This window comes from Cetorhinus maximus, chromosome 17 (genome assembly GCF_964194155.1).
Source record: "Cetorhinus maximus chromosome 17, sCetMax3.hap1.1, whole genome shotgun sequence".
Taxonomy (NCBI): domain Eukaryota; kingdom Metazoa; phylum Chordata; class Chondrichthyes; order Lamniformes; family Cetorhinidae; genus Cetorhinus; species Cetorhinus maximus.
Window position 1 is genome coordinate 49,780,926 of NC_135895.1, and position 20,803 is coordinate 49,801,728.

Consider the following 20,803-nt stretch of genomic DNA (forward strand, 5'->3'; position numbering starts at 1 on the left):
GCATTGCAGTCATCTGCAAACTGTAGATCATGTATGTCTATGGTGGTCAGTTTAGTTTTGGAACAGAAATGATGGAGGTTAAAGAGTTTTCCATCCAGGTGGCATTTAATGCTCACACCAAAGGGCAGGTGATCTTTGAGGAGGTGAATAGACACTGTCAGGTACAATGTAAATACAATGGGAGCTATCACACAGCCTTGCTTGACACTTGTCCGAATTTTCAAGGGGACTGTTTCAGATCTCCCACTCAAGACAGTTGCAGTCATATCTTCATGAAGGAATTGGAGAATTGTGATGAAATTTTTGGACATCCAAACCTCTGGAGCACAATCCACAGAGCCTCATGATCTACTGAGTCAAATGCTATGGTCAGGTTGATGAATGCAATGAAGAGTTCCTGATGATTTCTTGACATTTTTCTTGGATTCACCTAGCAACAAACGCTATATCAGAGGTTCCTCTGGAAGGTCTAAAGCCACACTGTCCCTGGGAGAATTTCCTCAGGTACAGGAAGTAGGCGATTCAGGAGAATAAGTGTCAGGATTTTCCCTGCTATAGACAAGAGGGAAATACCTTGATAGTTTGCCCAGCTTGACTTATCTCCCTTTTTGAGGATAATTAGAATTGTCACATTCCTGAAGTTGGGGGATATGGGGGGCAGGGAGAGTGCTTTGTCCTCGCAAATCCATAGGATGAGTGCATGAAGTTTTGATGTGACCATAAACCCACAAGCTTTGACGACCTCAGCTGGAACACCATCAGGGCTGCAGTTATAGTTTTTCATCTGTTTGATTGCTTGTTGCAGCTCTCCCATTGATGGTGGTTCATCCATGGATTTTACCACAGAGTACTGAGGGATAGCCTGGAGAGGATCAACTGCTGCTGTGGATTCATGATTGAGCGACTGGAAATGTTCTTTCCAATACTGATGAATGGCATTGCCATCCTTAAGAAGAGAAACAGCATTCTGTGAGCGAAGAGGATTTTGTCCATTTGACCTTGGTCTAAAGATTGCTCTGGTGGCTTCAATAAAGTTTTGCATGTCACGACGGTCAGCATACTGTTGGATCTTTTGGGCTTTCTCCTCCCATCACTTGTCCTTTATCTTCAGGATTTGGCTTTCAGTGTCAGTCTTAAGCTGTTGGAATGCTGCCTTCTTGACTTGTGACCTTGGTTTGTTCTGCCAGGTAACGAAGGCTCCTCGTTTTTCTTGTTAGTAGCATATGACAAAGAGGACCAATGTCAGCTTTCTAGTACTGTTTCGCATTTAATCCACCTGAAAAGAAAATGCTAAGTAACTTGCAAAACTGGAATGTTTAGCTTTTGTTTGCACATGGGATGGTGAATACAATCAAGATGAATATAATATCACAGCTCAATTAATTCTCACGTGAATCCTTTCAGGTGCCAAGTGCACATTTTACAAAAAAGACCAAGGTTTAAATCTATTTTTTTTAGGATACTGGAGAGGTGGAGTTGTGAGGAGTCCAGTTTAAGCTTGGTTTAGCTACACCAACAATAAATGGAAGGAAAGATTAGGAGTCCTCAAGCTTTACATTAACAAACTATATATTAAGGTGAAATCTATAGCAAGTGGTAACCACCCTCAATTTACATCAAGCCCCTCCATCTCTAGCCTGTCACCTTAATTAAAATCCCAGGGAAACTTTATTTCACAATTGGACTTAATCAGATTTGTTTGTTTACCTTATGCTTCCTCATGGCTGAGGACTGCTCTGGCCAGAACACAATTTTACCTCAAAACAGAGGAATGGAATTAGGGAGAAAACCAAAAACTTGCTTCAGGATTTTGTTTACATTTTTTTTTTTAATTTCCGCAATTTTTAAATTACGGAGCAATCGCTGTAACAGGAAGAAAGTCAAGCTGCAATAATTGGACAACCTTAATCAAACCAGAATTAAAACCTAACTTTTTAAAAGGCGGGATTTTCCACCACCAGTGTTGCCTGGCCCCGCCGGAAGTCAATGGACTTTTGGCTGGGCCGCCAAATCCCCCACGGTGGATCCCACCACAACGGGGCCGGAAAATCCCAGGAAATGTAACTGTTCTGATTTAGTTGAGGTGCAGATGTGCATTATCATGGGAACCACAGCCTGGGTACATGAAGATACTTGTCTTGACTTGTTCAGATATTTATTGTGATTATCTGAATACATTTGTTGCAGAGATTTGTATTTAATTTTTTTAGCTGAGTATGTGTAATGTGCCAATAGCAGAATACACAGTTGATTGCTCAGTTTGTTTTTAAAAGATGGAACAGTGCCACCCCGTGGCAGAGCACAGGAATGCATGCCACTGGTGATGGATGACCCAGCACTGAGGCGAATTGCAAGTCTTGTAAATCATCCTGTTATTCTCAGTTCCTGTTCCCTAAATGCTGAGTCCAATGTTACAATTTGTTCATGCTACCTTCTTTTTCCGATCTTACAATGTTGCTCCCTAGTTTAAACAGTAATGGAGAGCTCTCCTGTGGTTTTCCCCTCACTACAGCCCCATTTTCACCCTAAATGGGATGATAATGAGAGGATAGTATTTTTTTTTAAAACTATCACTGTCTCATTGCCTGAGGCCTGCCTCATTCAATTTTGGAGCAGGCCTTGCAGCACCTGGAGCAGGAGATGTCTAATGGTCCTGCCTCAAAAATGTGCGAGCCTCATTAAAATATTTAACACAAAGTCCTAAGTGGGAGTGAATGTTAAGTAGCCAAGGGAACTGCTACAGGCTAAACAAAAATAGGGGAATAATAGCTTTACTCCACTTGGCCCCATACAATTCTTTGTGCCTGCTGTGTGCCACCTTTCGGACAATGCCTTGTGGCTCAGTTTCACAGACTGATCACTGGATTCCCTGCTCTCCCTCCCCACTCAAAAATTACCTGTCAACATGTTTTCAGCAAGGCAGCTCACCAAGCTTATTAAAATAAAGACAAAATACTGTGCACGCTGAATATCTCTAATAAGAGCAGAAAACATTGGAAACTTTCTGCAGGTCAGATAGCTGTGGAGAGGAAAACAGAGTTAACGGACAAAATCTTGTACAAGCAACAGGGGTATCAAGTGCCTGCTTCGAGCAGGCAAGAGCCAGGTCACCTCTTTTACAGAAGGCCAACTGCATCAAGTGCCAATCAGGGACATAACAGGCCTGGGGCAGGCCTTCCCAGGAATCAGGGACCGATAAATCCCGCCCACCAAGAGCTGCTAGCCAATCAGAGGCCGGCAGCTCCATTGAACGGCACGGCCACTGGCGCGGCGCCTACCCAAGGCCTAGGAATGTCACTGCATCTCAGGTCAGGAGTGATGGTGGGGACGGGGGGGGGGGGGGGGGGGTTCACAGGGTGCAGCTCACGGGTGGGGGGAGGGGGAAGAGCGGGTTCGACAGCAATGGCAAAAGGTGGCTCTCAGCAGGCCCCCCTTTCCCAATGTCAGATCCCTTGATCAGGCACTGAGTGTGTTTGAACGCGAGACCACCCCGCCTGCCATGAGAGCCCACAAGCAAACTCGCCAGGATTTGGTTGCCATCCTTTCTGTATGGCGAGCCCCTCACCCAGTAAGCATTAATTGCCCACTTAAGGGCCTTAAATGCCGGTGGGGCAGGAAGGTCATCCACGGGCCTTCCCACTGCGTATTTAGTTAAGCTGAAGGCGGAAAGGCGGTGGGAAGAAATAAAATGGGAGTTATGATTAAGGTCTAAAATTGTTAAACTCAACATTAAAGCCAGAAGGCTGTAAAGTGCAAAGTAGAAAAATGAGGTGTGGTTCATTGAGCTTAAAAGATGTCCAAGTCCATGCCAGACCCAGGCTCCCTTATCACCCACCACCCTCCTGCCTGATTAAATGCCTCCAGCCACCAAAATGACCATGGAGGAGGGTACAAGATTTCGCCCAACATTTCATGTCAATGATCTTTCATTAGAACTGGATGGCGTTCGAGATAATAAACTTTTAAGCCACTACAGAGTCAGGGGAAACATAGAAACATAGAAACTAGGAGCAGGAGTAGGCCATTCGGCCCTTCGAGCCTGCTCCGCCATTCATTATGATCATGGCTGATCATCCAACTCAATAGCCTGCTCCCGCTTTCTCCCCATATCCTTTGATCCCTTTCACCCCAAGAGCTAAATCTAACTCCTTCTTGAAAACACACAATGTTTTGGTCTCAGCTACTTTCTGTGGTAACCACTAGGCTCACCACTCTCTGGGTGAAGAAATTTCTCCTCATCTCAGTCCTAAATGGTCTACCCCATATCCTCAGACTGTGACCCCTGGTTCTGGACTCCCCCACCATCGGGAACATCCTTCCTGCATCTACCCTGTCTAGTCCTGTCAGAATTTTATAGGTTTCTATGAGATCCCCCCTCATTCTTCTGAACTCCAGTGAATATAATCCTAATCGACTCAATCTCTCCTCATATGTCAGTTCCGCCATCCCAGGAATCAGTCTGGTAAACCTTCGCTGCACTCCCTCTATAGCAAGAACATCCTTCCTCAGATAAGGAGACCAAAACTGCACACAATACTCCAGGTGTGGTCTCACCAAGGCCCTGTACAATGGCAGCAAGACATCCCTGTTCCTGTACTCGAATCCTCTGGCTATGAAGGCCAGCATACCATTTGCCTTCTTTACCGCCTGCTGCACCCACATGCTTACCTTCAGCGACTGGTGTACAAGGACACCCAGGTCTCGTTGCACATTCCCCTCTCTCAATTTATAGCCATTCAGATAATAATCTGCCTTCCTGTTTTTGCAACCAAAATGGATAACCTCACATTTATCCACATTATACTGCATCTGCCATGCATTTGCCCACTCATTCAGCTTGTCAAAATCACACTGAAGCATCTCTGCATCCTCCTCACAGCTCACCCTCCCACCCAGCTTTGTGTCATCTGCAAATTTGGAGATATTACATTTAATTCCCTCATCTAAATCGTTAGTATCTATTGTGAATAACGGGTCCCAGCATCGATCCCTGCGGTACCCCACTAGTCACTGCCTGCCATTCGGAAAAAGACCCGTTTATTCCTACTCTTTGTTTCCTGTCTGCCAACCAGTTTTCTATCCATCTCAATACTCTACCCCCAATCCCATGCACTTTAATTTTACACGCCAATCTCTTATGTGGGACTTTGTCAAAAGCCTTCTGAAAGTCCAAATAAATCACATCCACTGGCCCCCCCTCATCAACTCTACTAGTTACATCCCTCGAAAAATTCCAGTAGATTTGTCAAGCACAATTTCCCTTTCATAAATCCATGCTGACTCTGTCCGATTCTGCCACTGTTCTCCACATGCTCGGCTATTAAATCTTTTATAATGGACTCGAGAATTTTCCCCACTACTGACATCAGGCTGACTGGTCTATAATTCCCTGTTTTCTCTCTGCCTCCCTTTTTAAATAGTGGGGTTACATTAGCTACTCTCCAATCTGTAGGAACTGTTCCAGAGTCTATAGAATCTCGGAAGATGACCACCAATGCATCCACTATTTCTAGGGCCATTTCTTTAAGTACTCTGGGATGTAGATTATCAGGCCCTGGGGATTTATCAGCCTTCAATCCCATCAATTTCCCCAACACCATTTCCCTACTAATACTGATTTCTTTCAGTTCCTCCCTCTCACTAAACCCTGTGTTCCCTAATATTTCTGGTATGTTATTAATGTCCTCCTTTGTGAAGACAGAACCAAAGTATGTATTTAGTTGGTCAGCCATTTCTTTGTTCATTATAAATTCCCCTGTTTCTGACTGTAAGTGGCCTACATTTGTCTTTACCAATCTTTTTCTCTTCATATACCTATAGAAACTTCTACAGTCAGTTTTTATGTTCCCTGCAAGCTTACTCTCGTTCTCTATTTTCCCCTTCTTAATCAATCCCTTGGTCCTTCTTTGATGAATTCTAGACTGCTCCCAATCCTCAAGTCTGTTGTTTTTTCTGGCCAATTTGTATGCCTCTTCCTTGCATCTAATACTATCTCTAATTTCCCTTGTAAGCCATGGTTTGGCCACCTTTCCTGTTTTACTTTTGCGCCAGACAGGAATAAACAATTGTTGCAGTTCACCCATGTGCTCTTTGAATGTTTGCCATTGCCTATTCACCATCATCCCTTTAAGTAACGTTTCCCAATTCATCATAGCCAACTCGCGCCTCATACCATCGTAGTTTCCTTTATTAAGAATCAGGACCCAAGTCTCAGAATCAACTATGTCACTCTCCATCTTGATGATGAATTCTATCATATTATGGTCACTCATCCCCAAGGGGCCTCGCACAACTAGCTGGCCAATTATTCCTTTCTCATTACACAATACCCAGTCGAGGATGGCCTGTTCTCTCGATGGTTCCTCAAGTATTGGTCCAGAAAAACATCCCGTATACACTCCAGGAATTCCTCCTCTATGGTATTGTTACTAATTTGGTTTGCCAATCTATATGCATATTAAAGTCACCCATAATTACAGATGTTCCTTTATTACATGTGTCTCTAATTTCCTGTTTAATGCCATTCCCAACATCACCACTACAGTTTGGGGATCTATATACAACCCTCACTAACGTTTTTTGCCCCTTAGTGTTTCTCAGCTCTACCCATACAGATTCCACATCGTCGGAGCTAATATCTTTCCTCACCATTGCGTTAATTTCCTCTTTAACCAGCAATGCAACTCCACCACCTTTTCCTTTTTGTCCGTCCTTCCTAAATACTGAATACCCCTGGATGTTCAATTCCCATCCCTGGTCACCCTGCAGCCATGTCTCCGTAATCCCGACTATATCATACCTATTTACCTGTTTACATCTATTTGCGCGGTTAATTCATCCACTTTATTGTGAATGCTCCTCGCATTAAGGCACAAAGCCTTAAGGCTTGTCTTTTTAACATTACTTGTCCCATTCCCACTATTTTTCACTGAGGCCTTGTTTGATTCTAGCCCTTGGTTTCTCTATCACTTTTCTTATTCCGCTTTCTGTCTTTTGTTCTTGTCTTTGATTCCGCTTCCTCTGACCCCTTGCATAGGTTTCCATCCTCCTGCCATTTTAGTTTAAACCCTCCCCAACCACTCTAGCAAATGTTCCCCCTAGGACATCAGTCCGGGAAGGAGGTAGGCTGCTAAGGAACAAAGGGGTGAGGTCTGCAATGTGGTTGAGGACAGGATTGATTAAAAGACAAAAGTGATGATGTTGCAGTCAAAAGGAGCCAAGTAGAGAAATAAAAGATAGGTCCAGAGAAGGTGTAAATGGTCATGGCAGAATAGCATAGAGGGAGGAAATCATGGACAATCTGGTATATGACAGAAGAAAGTCAGCTAGATCTGCCCAAGCATGAGAACTATTCCACAGGCCATGCACCAATAGGGGATCCACACCTCCTCCATTCCCAGTGGTCTCAGACAGCTATTCTCCATCACCAGCACTATCTGAGAGAAAATGGGAGTTATGGTTAAGCTCTGAAGTTGTTAAACTCAACATTAGAGCCAGAAAGCTGTAAAATGCCGAGTAGAGAAATGAGGTGCGATTTATCGAGCTTAAGAGATGTCCAAGTCCATGTCAGACCCAGGCTTTTATCACAAACTGCTTAATCTTGGTTCCCATGTGAGGAGCTATGGTTCATCATGAGGCTGTCTCCATTGACTCTTTTGGTGACAATCATAAATTTGTCTCACCAACTCACTGACTAATAGAAATATGGTTTCTGTATTTACTTTATCAAACCACTCATATTTTTGAACACCTTGATTAAACTTCTCAAAACCTTCTTTGTTCTAATGGAATAAGCTCCAGATTCTCTCGTCTCTCTTCATAAGTGCTCTTTTTCTAAAAGTGTACATAACTCACACATCCACGTGTTTGAGGAAAAACTAGGTTGCAAGACTGACTTATTCGAAATATGGATATTGCATTCGAAGGATTAACTGACAACATCTTTCTCAAATTGCTGTGTTCCTTAAGAAAGGCAGACATAATCTGGGACAAACTTTCAACCTTTTAAAGTACCATTTGTACCACTCTGGCACTGCCTTGCAGTATAACATGAATAAAGTTGTTGGAATTATTGTAATATGTTGAATTCCTGAAGTGTCACAGATGCAAGATGCTTTCAAAGTGAATCATTTCTCTTGGTGCCCTTTGGGAGAGGTAAAGGATGGCATTCACAGGACTCTAAATGCATTGTACTAATGTAGCCCACTTGTGTTTTTCTTTTTCGTTGTGGAGCAAACATAGGTTTATCTTTGTAATTAGTAATACAAACATATGACTACAATCTTTACAGCACTTATTATTTTTCTTTGTTAATATGTCAGTGCATGAGCACAATGAGTTGAATTTTAAATTTCAGGCCTGCCTGCAACAGACGAGTCCGGCAGCAATAGGGAATGCAGAATTTTCAGAGCACCTGTCAGTAGCTTTTTAACACAGCCACTGCATCTGATATCCAGTTTTAACAGCCAATTGGAGTGAGCGGACGTGATAACAACATTAGTAACATGGCACATTCAACTACAGCTTGATGTGCGTCTAACCCCAAACCCCCTCACTCTATCTTCCCAAGTCTTCTCCTTCACCACATTCCATGTACCAACAAACCTTGCAGGTGCACCCATCCCCCCTCTAAGCACATCCTCATATCCCATCTGACCACCCATCCCTAATACTCAACCTCATTTAACGGAGTGTCATCCCCATCTCTTGCAATGACTATCCATTAATGTTGTCCTTTCATCCTCTCTAAACATTCCATTTCTTACACTCATTGGTCACTTCTTTCTCTCCTTGTAGGAGAAAAGAGTGCATAAGACCAGCGAGAGGCAGAGGACTGGAGGTGGCCCTCCAGTCATCTCAACTTTGACAGCTGTAGAGGAGGCAGTGCTGAAGATAAGCCAAGTCTCAGCATGTTTGGCCATTGGAGAAGGAGAGATAGAGTCTCCCAGATACCTGGTGACAAAGTTAAATATCACAATGCCACATTGCATACAACATACACTCAAGTTGGCTTCATGTTAGCAGGCAATGAAAAAGCATAATGTACAGAATGATGACTTAGTGCACTCTTACCTTGTCAGTTCTAATTCATGTCTTCCATTGACCACAGTTCCTATGAGCATTCCTTGAGAAGTGGTGCCAGAGAAGGATGAAGACTGCTCAGAGGAGGTCAATCACCTGGAGAAAGCATTGTCACATGACTTATGTGCATTGTCCACTAGTTCAGATATGCACACCTCGGTGTGGTCACCAAGAGAGGGAGTTGGGCTGTCACACGGTGAAGACACATCAGAAGTGAGCAGAAACAGTTAGTGGAGGCAGGTACAGTAATGCAGAGGCCCAGTGAGAAAGCATAAAGCCTCCCAGCTCTGCACAGGTGGATGCAGATGCTGTACCTCAGGGATCATGAATGAAGAGGGAAATTCTGTAGCAGCAGCAGCAGAGAATGTGTGAGTTTCTGTCAGCCTTTCCATCCAGATTGCACATGACTGCTGAGATATTGGAGGAATCCATCTCTAGCATGAGTACCATAATTTCTCAGGCCTCGGCACTGGTGTCATCAAGGTAGAGCTGCAAAAGCAGTTCCCCTGCTGAGCTGAAGGATGAGAGTTTTGTAAGAAATGGTTGTCTAATAACCCTGTAAAATGTTAAGAAATTAATAGAATATTACAGAAATAGCTCTCTCTCTCTCCCTCTTTCTCATTAAGAAAGATTCTGCTGCAGGTGACTAGACTGACAGACAGAGGGAAGTGTAGACCTGTTACCTCTGCCAAGAGCATGACCCAATACAGTCTCTGAAACAAGACATTTCTAAAGCTTGGTAAGGTAGGATCTCATAATCCATATCTAAACTAACTGTCTGAATGAAGGTTAAACAGGAGGTCCTAGCAAGCGATAAGTCATGAGATGACTTCATGGACCTTGCACGAAAATGGGAGGAATCTACCTTAAATATCTATTCCTTGCTAAATGAACAATTGAATTAGTGATTGTCATGAGGCATTCACCACCTCGCTATAAAGAAGGTACAAAAATGGCTCTTGAGATGGAAAAAACACTTCAGCCAGGAGAGAGTGTTTCAAAGTGGATCCATGCTATGTAGATATTGGGGAACCAGTCGATGTGGTGTATTTGGATTTTCAAAAGGCATTTGATCAGGTGCTACATAAAAGATAAGATAAATAGACACAGAGCCAGTTCCAAATAAATAAATATAAAAGATAAGAGCTCATGGTGTTGGGGGTAACATATTAGCATGGATAGATGGAGAGAGGGGCACGCAGACACGAGGCTATGCCTGAGTGACACACAGATTGAGGGAATAGTTGGGAATTTGTTTCGGGTGGGAATTCAGTGCAGAGGGACAAAGATGTGCTACTTTTTCTACATTTTTTCAGCCTCCAGCAGTTGGCGAATTTCCTTTCTTGTCACCAGCTAGGTTTCTATTACTTTATATGTGTAAGTTATTAACTAATTGACTAATGGCAGCACGTGGGAATCTGTGGAATGCACTGCAATCCTGGACAACCATATCTGTAGAAAGTGTCTGCAGCTTAAGCAACTTCGGCTCCGAGTTGCTGAGCTGGAGTCTGAGTTGCGGACATTGTAGGGCATCAGGGAGGGGGAGAGTTACCTGGACACTGTTCCGGGGACAGTCACTCCCCTTAGGTTAGGCAGAACTTTAGAGTTGGTCAATGGTCAGAAAAAGGAATACGTGACTGCGAGTCAGACAGGTAAGGGAAAGCGACATGTAATGATGGAGCCTGACTTTGTCCAACAGGTACAAGGTGCTTGCCACCTGTGTAGATGAGGAGAAGGACTGCAAAGTTGATGAGCGGACTGACCATGGCACCATGGTGAAGGATGCCATTCAAGTGGGAAGAGTGAAGAGGAATGTGGTAGTGACAGGAGACAGTATAGTCAGGGGGATAGATACTGTTCTCTGCAGCGAAAGCGTGAGTCCAGGCAGCTGTGTCGCCTGCCCAATGCCAGGGTTAAGGGCATCTGCTCTGGGCTGGAAAGGAACTTGCAATGGGAGGGGAAGGATCCAGTGATCATGGTCCACATTGATACCAGTGACATAGGTAAGACTAAGAAGGAGGTTCTGCTTAGAGAATATGAGCAGCTAGGGGCTAAATTAAAAAGCAGATCCCAAAGGTAATAATCTTTGGATCCAGTAGTTAAGGCTAAAGATTGTGAAAATAATAAGTCAGAATTAAAGGCACTCTACCTGACTGCATGCAGCATTTGCAACAAAGTAGGCGGATTGACTGCATAAATAGAAGTAAACAGGTATGATCTAATTGCCATTAAGGAGACGTGGCTGGAGGGTGACCAAGGCTGGGAACTGAAAGTTCAAGGGTGTTCAGCATTTAGGAAGGATAGACAAATAGGAAAAGGAGATGGAGTTACACTGTTTAATAAAGGGTGGGATCAGTACGTTAGTAAGAGACGATCTTAGATCAGAAGGTCAAAATATAGAATCAATTTGGTTGGAGCTAAGAAGCAGTAAGGGGAAACAAGTTGTTCATAGGCCACCAAATAGTAGTGGTAATGTAGGGCATGGTATAAATCAGAAAATTAGAGGTGTATGTAACAAGTGCAATACAGTAATCATGAAGGACCTCAATCCACATATAGACTGGGTAAACCTAATTAGCACTTTTGCTTAGGGGGATGAATTCCTGGAATGTATATGCGATGATTTTCTAGAACAATATGTTGAGGAACCAACTAGAGAACAGGCAATTTTAGATCTAGTATTGTGCAATGAAAAAGGGCTCATCAGTAATCTCATTGCAAAAGAGCCTTTTGGGAAGAGTGACCATAATATGATAGAATTTTACATTAAGTTTGAAAGTGATGTAGTTCAATCAAAACCAGGGTCTTTAATCTAACCAAAGGAAACTACAAAGGATTGAGGGGCAAGTTGGCTGAGGTAGATTGGGGAACTACATTAAAAGGTATGATGGTAGACAGCAATGGCTAGCATTTAAAGAATTAATACATGGTTTGCAACAAATTTACATTCCTGCAAAAAGCCAGTAGGAAAAGTGATCCAACCATGGATAACAAGAGAAGTTAAGGATTCTATCAGATCAAAGGAAGAGGCATATAAAGTTACCAAAAAAGTAGCAAGCCTGAGAATTGAAGCAGTTTAAAATTCAGCAAAAGAGAACCAAAAAAATTTATAAAGAAAGAGGAAATAGAATATGGAATTAAACTAGCAAGGAACATAAAAACAGACTGTAAAAGCTTCTATAGGTATGTTAAAAGAAAAGTTTGGCAAAGACAAATGTGGGCCCATTACAGGCAGAGAATGGAGAATTTATAAAGGGTAATAAAGAAACGGCAGAGAAATTAAACAAATACTTTGCTTCTGTCTTCATGGAGGAAGATACAAGAAACCTCCCTGAAATATTGGGGTGCCAAGGGACTAGGTGAGATTGAGGATCTGAAATAAATTAGTAACAGTAAAAAAGTCGTGCTGAAGAAATTAATGGGGCTGAAAGTTGATAAAATCTCTTGGACCTGATGATCTGCATCTCAGAGTGTTGAAAGAGGTGGCTGTAGAGATAGTGGATGTATTGGTGGTCATCTTTCAAAACTCTATAGATTCTGGAACAGTGCCTACAGATTGGAAGGTAGCGAATATGACCCGACTATTTAAGAAGGGAGGGAGAGAGAAAACAGGGAACTAAAGACCTGTTAACCTGACTTCAGTAGTAGGGATGTTGCTGGAATTTATTCTAAAGGATGTGATAACTGGGCATTTAGAAAATAATGGTGAGTTTGGGCAGAGTCAACATGGATTTGGAAAAGGAAAATCATGTTTGACAAACCTGTTGAAGTTTCTTGAAGATGTTACTAGCAGAATAGAAAAGGGAGAACAGTGGATATGATGTATTTGGATTTTCAGAAGACCTTCGATAAGGACCCACACAGGAGGTTAGTAAGCAAAATTAGAGCTTGTGGGATTTGGGGAAATGTACTGGCATGGACTGAGGGTTAATGGACAGAAAACAGAGAGTAGGGATAAATGGTTCATTCTCACTTTGGCAGGCTGTGGCTAGTGCGGTAGCACAAGGATCAGTGCTTGGGCCCAGCTATTCAAATCAATGTTTTGGATGTGGGAACCAAATGTAATATTTCCAAGTTTGCTGATGACACAAAACTTAGTGGGAATGTGAGTTGTGAGAAGGACGCAGAGAGGCTTCAAGTTGTTTTAGACAGACTAAGTGAGTCGGCAAGAACATGACAGATGGAATATAATGTGGAAAAATGTAAAGTTATCCACCTTGGTAGGAAAAACAGAAATGCAGAGTATTTCTTAAATGGGGAGAGTTTGGAAGTGTTGATGTCCAAAGGGACCTGTGTGTTCTAGTGAAAGCTAAAATGCAAGTGCAACAAGCAGTTAGGAAGGTAAATGGTATGTTAGCCTTTATTGCAAGGGGATTTGAATACAGGAGTAAGGAAATCTTGCTGCAGTTGTGTAGAGCTTTGGTGAGACCACATCTGAAGTATTGTGTGCAGTTTTGGTCTCCTTACCTAAGGAAGGATATACTGGCCATAGAGTGAATGCAACAAAGGTTCACTAAACTATTCCTGGGGATGGCAGGATTGTCCTATGAGGAAAGATTAAAGAAACTGGTCCTGTATCCTCTAGCGTTTAGAAGAATGAGAGGTGATCTCATTAAAGTGTACAAAATTCTTTCAGGGCTTAACAGGAAAGGATGCAGGAAGGATGTTTCCCCTGATTCTAGAGCCAGGGGACACAGTCTCAAAATAAGAGGTAGGCCATTTAGGACCAACATGAGGAGGAATTTCTTCAGTCAGTGGATCTTAAATTTTTGGAATTCTCTACCCAAGAGGGCTGTGGAGGCTCAGTCATTGAGTATGTTCAAAGCAGAGGTCGATAGATTTCTAGATACCAATGACAATAAGGGATACGGGGATAGTGTGGAAAGATGGTGTTGAAGTAGAGGATCAGCCATCATCTAGTTAAATGGGGGATCAGGCTCCAGGGGCCAAATGGCCTACTCCTGCTCCTATATTCCTATTGGTTAGCTAACAGGAAGCAGACAGTAGGGATAAATTAGTTGTTTTTGGGTTGGCAAACTGTAACTAGTGGAGTGTCACAGATAGCAGTGCTGAGGCCTCAACTATTTACAATCTATATTAATGGCTTGGATGCAGGCACAGAGTGCATGGTAGATAATTTGCTAATGGCACAAACATAGGTAGGATAGCATGTAGTGAAGAGTCTGCAAAGGGATATAAATAGGTTAAGTGAGTGGGCAAAAATCTGGCAAATGGAGTTTAATGTCGGAAAATGTGAGTTGATCTTCTTTGACAGGAAGAATAGAAAAACAAAATATTATTTAAATGGAGAGAGACAGCATAACACTATGATACTGAGGGATCTGGGTGCCCTGGTACATGAATCACGAACAGCTAACATGCAAGAACAGCAAGTAACTAGAAAGGCAATTGGAATGTTGGCCTTTGTTGCAAGGGGAATGGAATATAAAAGTAGGGAAGCCTTGCCACAGGTGTACAAGGCCCTAGTGAGACTGCATCTGAAGTACATGTACAGTTTTGGTTTCCTTACTTAAGGAGGGATATTATTGCATTGGAAGCAGTTTGGTGGATGTTCACTCAGGTGATTCCTGGGATTAAGGCGTTGACTTATGAGGAAGGGTTGAGCAGGTTGGGCCTATACTCACTGGAGTTTAGATGAATGAGAGGTGATCTTATTGAAACATATAAGATTCTGAGGAGCCTTGACAGGGTAGATGCTGAGGGGTGTTTCCCCTCGTGGGGGAGTCTAGAACTAGGGGGCACAGATTAAAACTAAGGTGACTCCCATTTACCTGAGATGAGGAGGAGTTTTACTCCTAGGGGGTAGTTAGGCTTTGGAATTCTCTTCCCCAGAAAGCAATGGAGGATGGGTCATTGAGTATATTCAAGGCTGAGTTGGACAGTTTTTTGATTGGCAAGAGAGTCAAGGGTTATGGGGGGGCCAGCAAGAAATTGGAGTTAAGGCCACAATCAGATCAGCTGTGTTCTTATTGAATGGTGGAGTAGGCTTGATGGACTGAATGGCCTAAACATGCTCCTATTTCTTTACGATTTTATGACCCAAACAATCCTATTAGGAGCAAACTGTCCCATTTTGTATATGAACGTGTGCAGGCTTTGAGTTCCCTCTACTGCCACTCACATTCTCACTGACCTATATTGGTTCAAATTTCAAGTTTGCACTTTAGTGTTTAAATTCTTCTGTGGTCTTGCCCTCCATATCTTAATAATCTCTTCCATACCCAACCCTACAACCCCACTCTCCCTCCAAGTTTCCATTCTTCTGACTGTGGCTCGTTGCGCATTCCTACCATTGACAGCTGTGCTTTCAGCCACCTAGTTCCACTCCTCTGGAATCCCCTCTCTAAACTATTCCACCTCTCTACATCCATCTCCTCATTCAAGACTCTCCTTTAAGCCCACCTTTTTGACCAAGCTTTTTGTCACCTCTGCAAATCTCTCTCTTTAACACAGCCTTTATGTAACACGTGCCTCTGCATTTGTTTATGGTAAAGGTATTCTAATAAATGCAATTGTTGTTGCTGTTGAGTGCCATTCATCAAAAACACTGCTACTCCATAGTGATATTCCCCTTTAACAACTGAGACAATTTAAGTATATGGTTAAATGCTCATCTTCCAAAATTGCTAACCTCATCACATTAATGGCTGATGTATAATGTGCTGTCTTAGTTAAGGTTTAATGCTTCACTCTGTCAAGTGCACATGTGAAGGTTGAAAAATTAAACAGTGCATTTAATGATCCAAAGAGCAAAAATTCAAATCACAACTGTAAAGTAACTACCCTATCCCATGCACTGGGATAATACCCGCAGCTGCCCCAAAAAGTGCTCAGGAATCAAGGGGAAAATTGGAAGCAGGATTCATGCTAACAAGGCACAAGGCATATTAAAGCTCAAGAGGATTATTTCATGTTGTGCTTAGTTTTAAAACTATTACAGATCATCCCAATGGATTCAGGGTTTGTGTGCTTACATCTATATTAGTGATTGGAACACTTGTTGATTATAACAGCACCTTGAAGGAATCTCCTTATGATTTCCATTGCCTGTTTTCAAAATTCCTCCTTCACAGTTGCCACCAACTCTTCTCCAAGGAAACTGAAGCTGGCCACAATTTACTCATCTAACTTGGATCAATAACAGATAGGCGCTGTTTTGTGGCTGTAGCCACAAAACATGACTCCAGGATGGTATGTTGCCTCCCTGGTGCCAGGGTCTGAGGATGTCACTGAATGGCCACAGGGCATGCTGAAGGGGGAGGCAGAGGTCATGGTACATGTTGGTATATAGGTAGAAAGAGGGATGAGGTCTTGCATCAAGAATTCAGGGAGTTAGGCAGTAGACTGAAAAGCAAGACCTCGCGGGTTGTAATCTCTGGATTACTCCCAGTGCCACGTGCTAGCGAGCTCAGAAATAGGAGAATAGTGCAGATGAATACGTGGCTTAAGAGTTGGTGCAGGAGGGAGGGTTTTAGATTCCTGGATCACTGGGACCGTTTGTGGGGAAGGTGGGACCTGTACAAGCGGGACGGTCTACATCTGAACCAGAGTGGGACTAACATCCTTGTGGGCGGGTTTGCTAGTGCTGTTGGGAGGAGATTAAACTAATTCAGCAGGGGGAGGGGACACAGAATGTTAGCAGAATAGGGACATATCATAATACAGTAAAACAATCAAGTCAGAGGGAGCACAGCTGCATTAAGCTTCAAGGGAGTAAAGCAAGGCTGGATGGCCTGTACTTTAATTCCAGGAGTATTACAGGTAAAATGGATGAGTTAAGGGTGAGGACTGACACGTGGAATTGTGATATAGTAGCCATCACTAAGATGTGGTTGAGGGAAGGGCAGGATTGGCAGCTCAATATTCCAGGATATAGAATCTTCAGGCAAGACAGGGGAGCAAGTAAAAGAGGAGGAGGCGTTGCATTATTAGTTAAGGAGTCAGTTACTGCAGTAAGGAGAGATGATATCTTTGATGGGGCATCGAATGAAGCTTTGTGGGTAGAGCTTAGGAATAAAAAAGGGGCAGCCACATTGTTAGGTGTTTATTATAGACCCCCAGATAGTCAGCAGGAAATTGAGGAGTAAATATGTGCACAATTTGTGGAGGTGTGTAAAAACAATAACAATAGGGTAATTATATTAGGTGATTTCAACTTTCCCAACATTAATTGGGATAGATATAATGTTAAAGGCTTGGATGGAGTGGATTTCTTGAAATATGTACAGGAGAACTTTTTAGGTCAATATGTGGAGAGTCCAACAAGGGACCACACAGTGCTAGACCTAATTCTGGGGAAGGAAGCCAGGCAGGTGGCTGAGGTGGTAGTGGGCGAGCATTTTAGTGATAGCGGCCACAACACGGTACAGTTTAAGTTTGTTATGGACAAAGAAATCAACACGTTGCAAAAAACGTTTTGGATTGGGGGAGAGTGTATTTTACTAAAATAAGGCAGGACCTGGCAAAGGTAGGCTGGGAACAGATACTTGTGGGGAAATCTACAGCGGAACAATGGGGGGGTGTTCAAAAAGGAAATGGGGAGGGTACAGGCTCAACATGTTCCATCTAGGGTGATAGGAAGGAGTAACAAGCCCAGAGAACCATGGATGACCAGAAATATTCAGGTTATGATGAGAAGGAAAAGAGAGGCTTTTAGCAGGTACAAGGGAAGCAAATCAGCAGAGGCATTAGTGGAGTACAGACAGTGCAGGGTGGAGCTTATGAAAGCAATTCGGAGAGCAAAGAGGGCATATGAGAAAGTTCTGGCTGGTAAAAGTAGAGAAAACCCCAAGATATTCTATAAGTATATCAATGAGAAGAGGATAACCAGGGAAAGAGTAGGGCCCATAAGGGACCAAGGGGGCAATCTATGGGTGGAGCCAGAGGACATCGCTAGAGTGTTGAATGAATACTTCACATCCGTCTTCACTCAAGAGAATGAGGATGAAGGTATCGAACTTGGGGAGAGAGACTGCGAGGTTCTTAAGCAAATTGATATCGGGAGTGACAAGGTATCGGAGGTGTTGGCAGGCTTACAAGTGGATAAATCTCCGATTCCGATTATTTGTGTCGCAGACTGCTGAGGGAGGCAAGGGAGGAGATCGCAGGGGCTCTGATCCAAACTTTTAATTCCTCTCTGGCCACGGGGGAGGTGCCAGAGGACTGGAGAACAGCTAATGTGGTTCCACTATTTAAGAAGGGTCGTAGAGATAAGCCAGGGAACTACAGGCCAGTGAGTCTCAAGTCAGTGGTAGGGAAACTATTGGAGAAAGTTCTGAAGGAGAGTATCTATCTCCACTTGGAGAGGCAAGGTTTGATCAGGGATAGTCAGCATGGCTTTGTCAGAGGGAGGTCATGCCTAACAAATTTGATTGAATTTTTTGAGGAAGTGACCAGGTGTATAGATGAGGGTAGTGCAGTTGATGTAGTTTCTATGGATTTCAGCAAAGCCTTTGACAAGGTCCCACATGGGAGACTTATAAAGAAGGCAAATGCACACGGAATACAGGGCAATTTGATAAGGTGGATTCAAAATTGGCTTAGTTGTAGGAGGCAGAGAGTGATGACAGAAGGATACTTTAGTGACTGGAAGCCAGTGTCCAGTGGCATACCACAGGGATCTGTGCTCGGTCCCCTATTATTTATGTGGGGAGGTAGGATTAGTCAGTTTGCAGATGACACAAAGATTGGCCGGGTGGTTAACAGTGAGGTTGAGTGTTTTGGGCTACAGGAAGATATAGACGGGATGGTCAAATGGGCAGATAAGTGGCAGGTGGAATTTAACCCTGAAAAGTGTGAGGTGATACACTTTGGAAGGAGTAATTTGTCAAGGAAGTATTCAATGAACGGCATGACACTAGGAAGCCCTGAGGAACAAAGGGACCTTGGCATATGTGTCCATAGATCTCTGAAGGCAGAGGGTTAGTGGAGTGGTGAAAAAGGCATATGGGACACTTGCCTTTATCAATCGAGGCATAGATTACAAAAGTAGGGAGGTCATGTTGGAGTTGTTTAGAACCTTAGTGAGGCCACAGCTGGAGTACTGTGTGCAGTTCTGGTCACCACATTATAGGAAGGATGCGATTGCACTGGAGGGGGTGCAGAGGAGATTCACCAGGGTGTGGCCTGGGATGAAACATTTAAGTTATGAAGAGAGGTTGGATAGACTTGGGTTGTTTTCGTTGGAGCAGAGAAGACTGAGGGGCAACCTGATTGAGGTGTACAAGATTATGAGGGGCATGGACAGGGTGGATAGGGAGCAGCTGTTCCCCTTAGTTGAAGGGTCAGTCATAAGTTCAAGGTGAGGGGCAGGAGGTTTAGGGGGGATGTGAGGAAAAACCTTTTTACCCAGAGGGTGGTGACGGTCTGGAATGCACTGCCTGGCAGGGTGGTGGAGGTGGGTTGCGTCACATCCTTTAAAAAGTACCTGGATAAGCACTCGGCACGTCATAACATTCAAGGCTATGGGCCAAGTGCTGGTAAATGGGATTAGGTAGGTAGGTCAGGTGTTTCTCACGTGTCAGTGCAGACTCGATGGGCCGAAGACCCTCTTCTGCACTGTGATTCTGTGAATAAGCTTCAGAGCCTCAGTGGAAACATTTGGAAGAGATGTGTCTATGGCTTTTGTAAATGAGGTTTCCAATGCAGGTGTCACTTGTGTTTTCATGTGCTTAATGTTGAACTGTAATGCAGACATCCATTTGGTTCAACCTAACTTTACAATCTCTTAATGCCATGTGTATGAAGTCAAATATCTGTTCAATATAGACATTCCGACAAATTATTGTTTAGCTGTTCCACAAAGCCTGTTACTTCATCCAATTCAGGTGCACACTTCACATGGCTACTCATCAATTCCCACCATTGCTACTCCTTTATTACAAGTGTAGGAAGTTATAGTAATCGGTGTACCCTAAACAGCACACCTGTATCCAGGCCAACTCTCTTCTGGGGCCAAAGTTTTGCAAGTGAGCTGTCATGCTATTTCTGAAAGTTTCATTTGCTATGCCTCATGGCTATTGCAGCCTCCATGTTTTATTGCTGGAGGTAAATGGTCTCTGCATGTTATCTTCCAGAGGGTGTGGATTAAAGACTGTGATCAACTTCTTTTGTAGAGAAGAATAAGCATGTATACGTTGTCATACCTCCTGATAACAACAAACTTGTTCCACGTTTGCTTGTGTATGATCGATTTGAAAAACTACATTGACTCACTCCATAGCCCCCACCCAATCAGCTTTCATCTCTGCTTTAAGGAATGGGAGGTCCATTCTTCTGCACTGCATCTGCAGCAGCATCTCAAATGCATCGGGGCTAAGTACTGGGGTCCTCCCGTAAACAGCATTGCACAATTTTATCCACGTCCGTTTTCTGCATTCGCTCTGTCCCCGTCAAGAACACGCAGCAGTCCTTGAGGAGCCGGTAACTTACCTTGCAAAATGATTGGCGTGAGCCTGACTGACCATGGCAGAACATTGCCTCAGTTTTGTGCGAGAATAAAAGTGGTGTCAAATGTAGTCCCACATTTCTATCACACCCAACTTCTCTGAGTACCATTACCTTCCTGTCCCCAGTGTGTCAGTTTAAAAAATTCTTGTTTTAACTTTATTTTAAAATTCCTCCATTTTCTGGCTCTAGTCATTTCTATATAAAAAAGGACTCTTGCAATTAAGCTAGACTGCAGATCAAGGTGAGGTCACCG

General features: G+C 43.3%; 1 long non-coding RNA gene across 1 annotated transcript in view; it reads right to left on the minus strand.

Annotated features, from left to right (window-relative positions):
- Window positions 1-20,803, minus strand: part of LOC144692388 (uncharacterized) — a 274,513-nt gene that overhangs the window by 244,825 nt on the left and 8,885 nt on the right. The gene's annotated exons all lie outside the window — the stretch shown is intronic.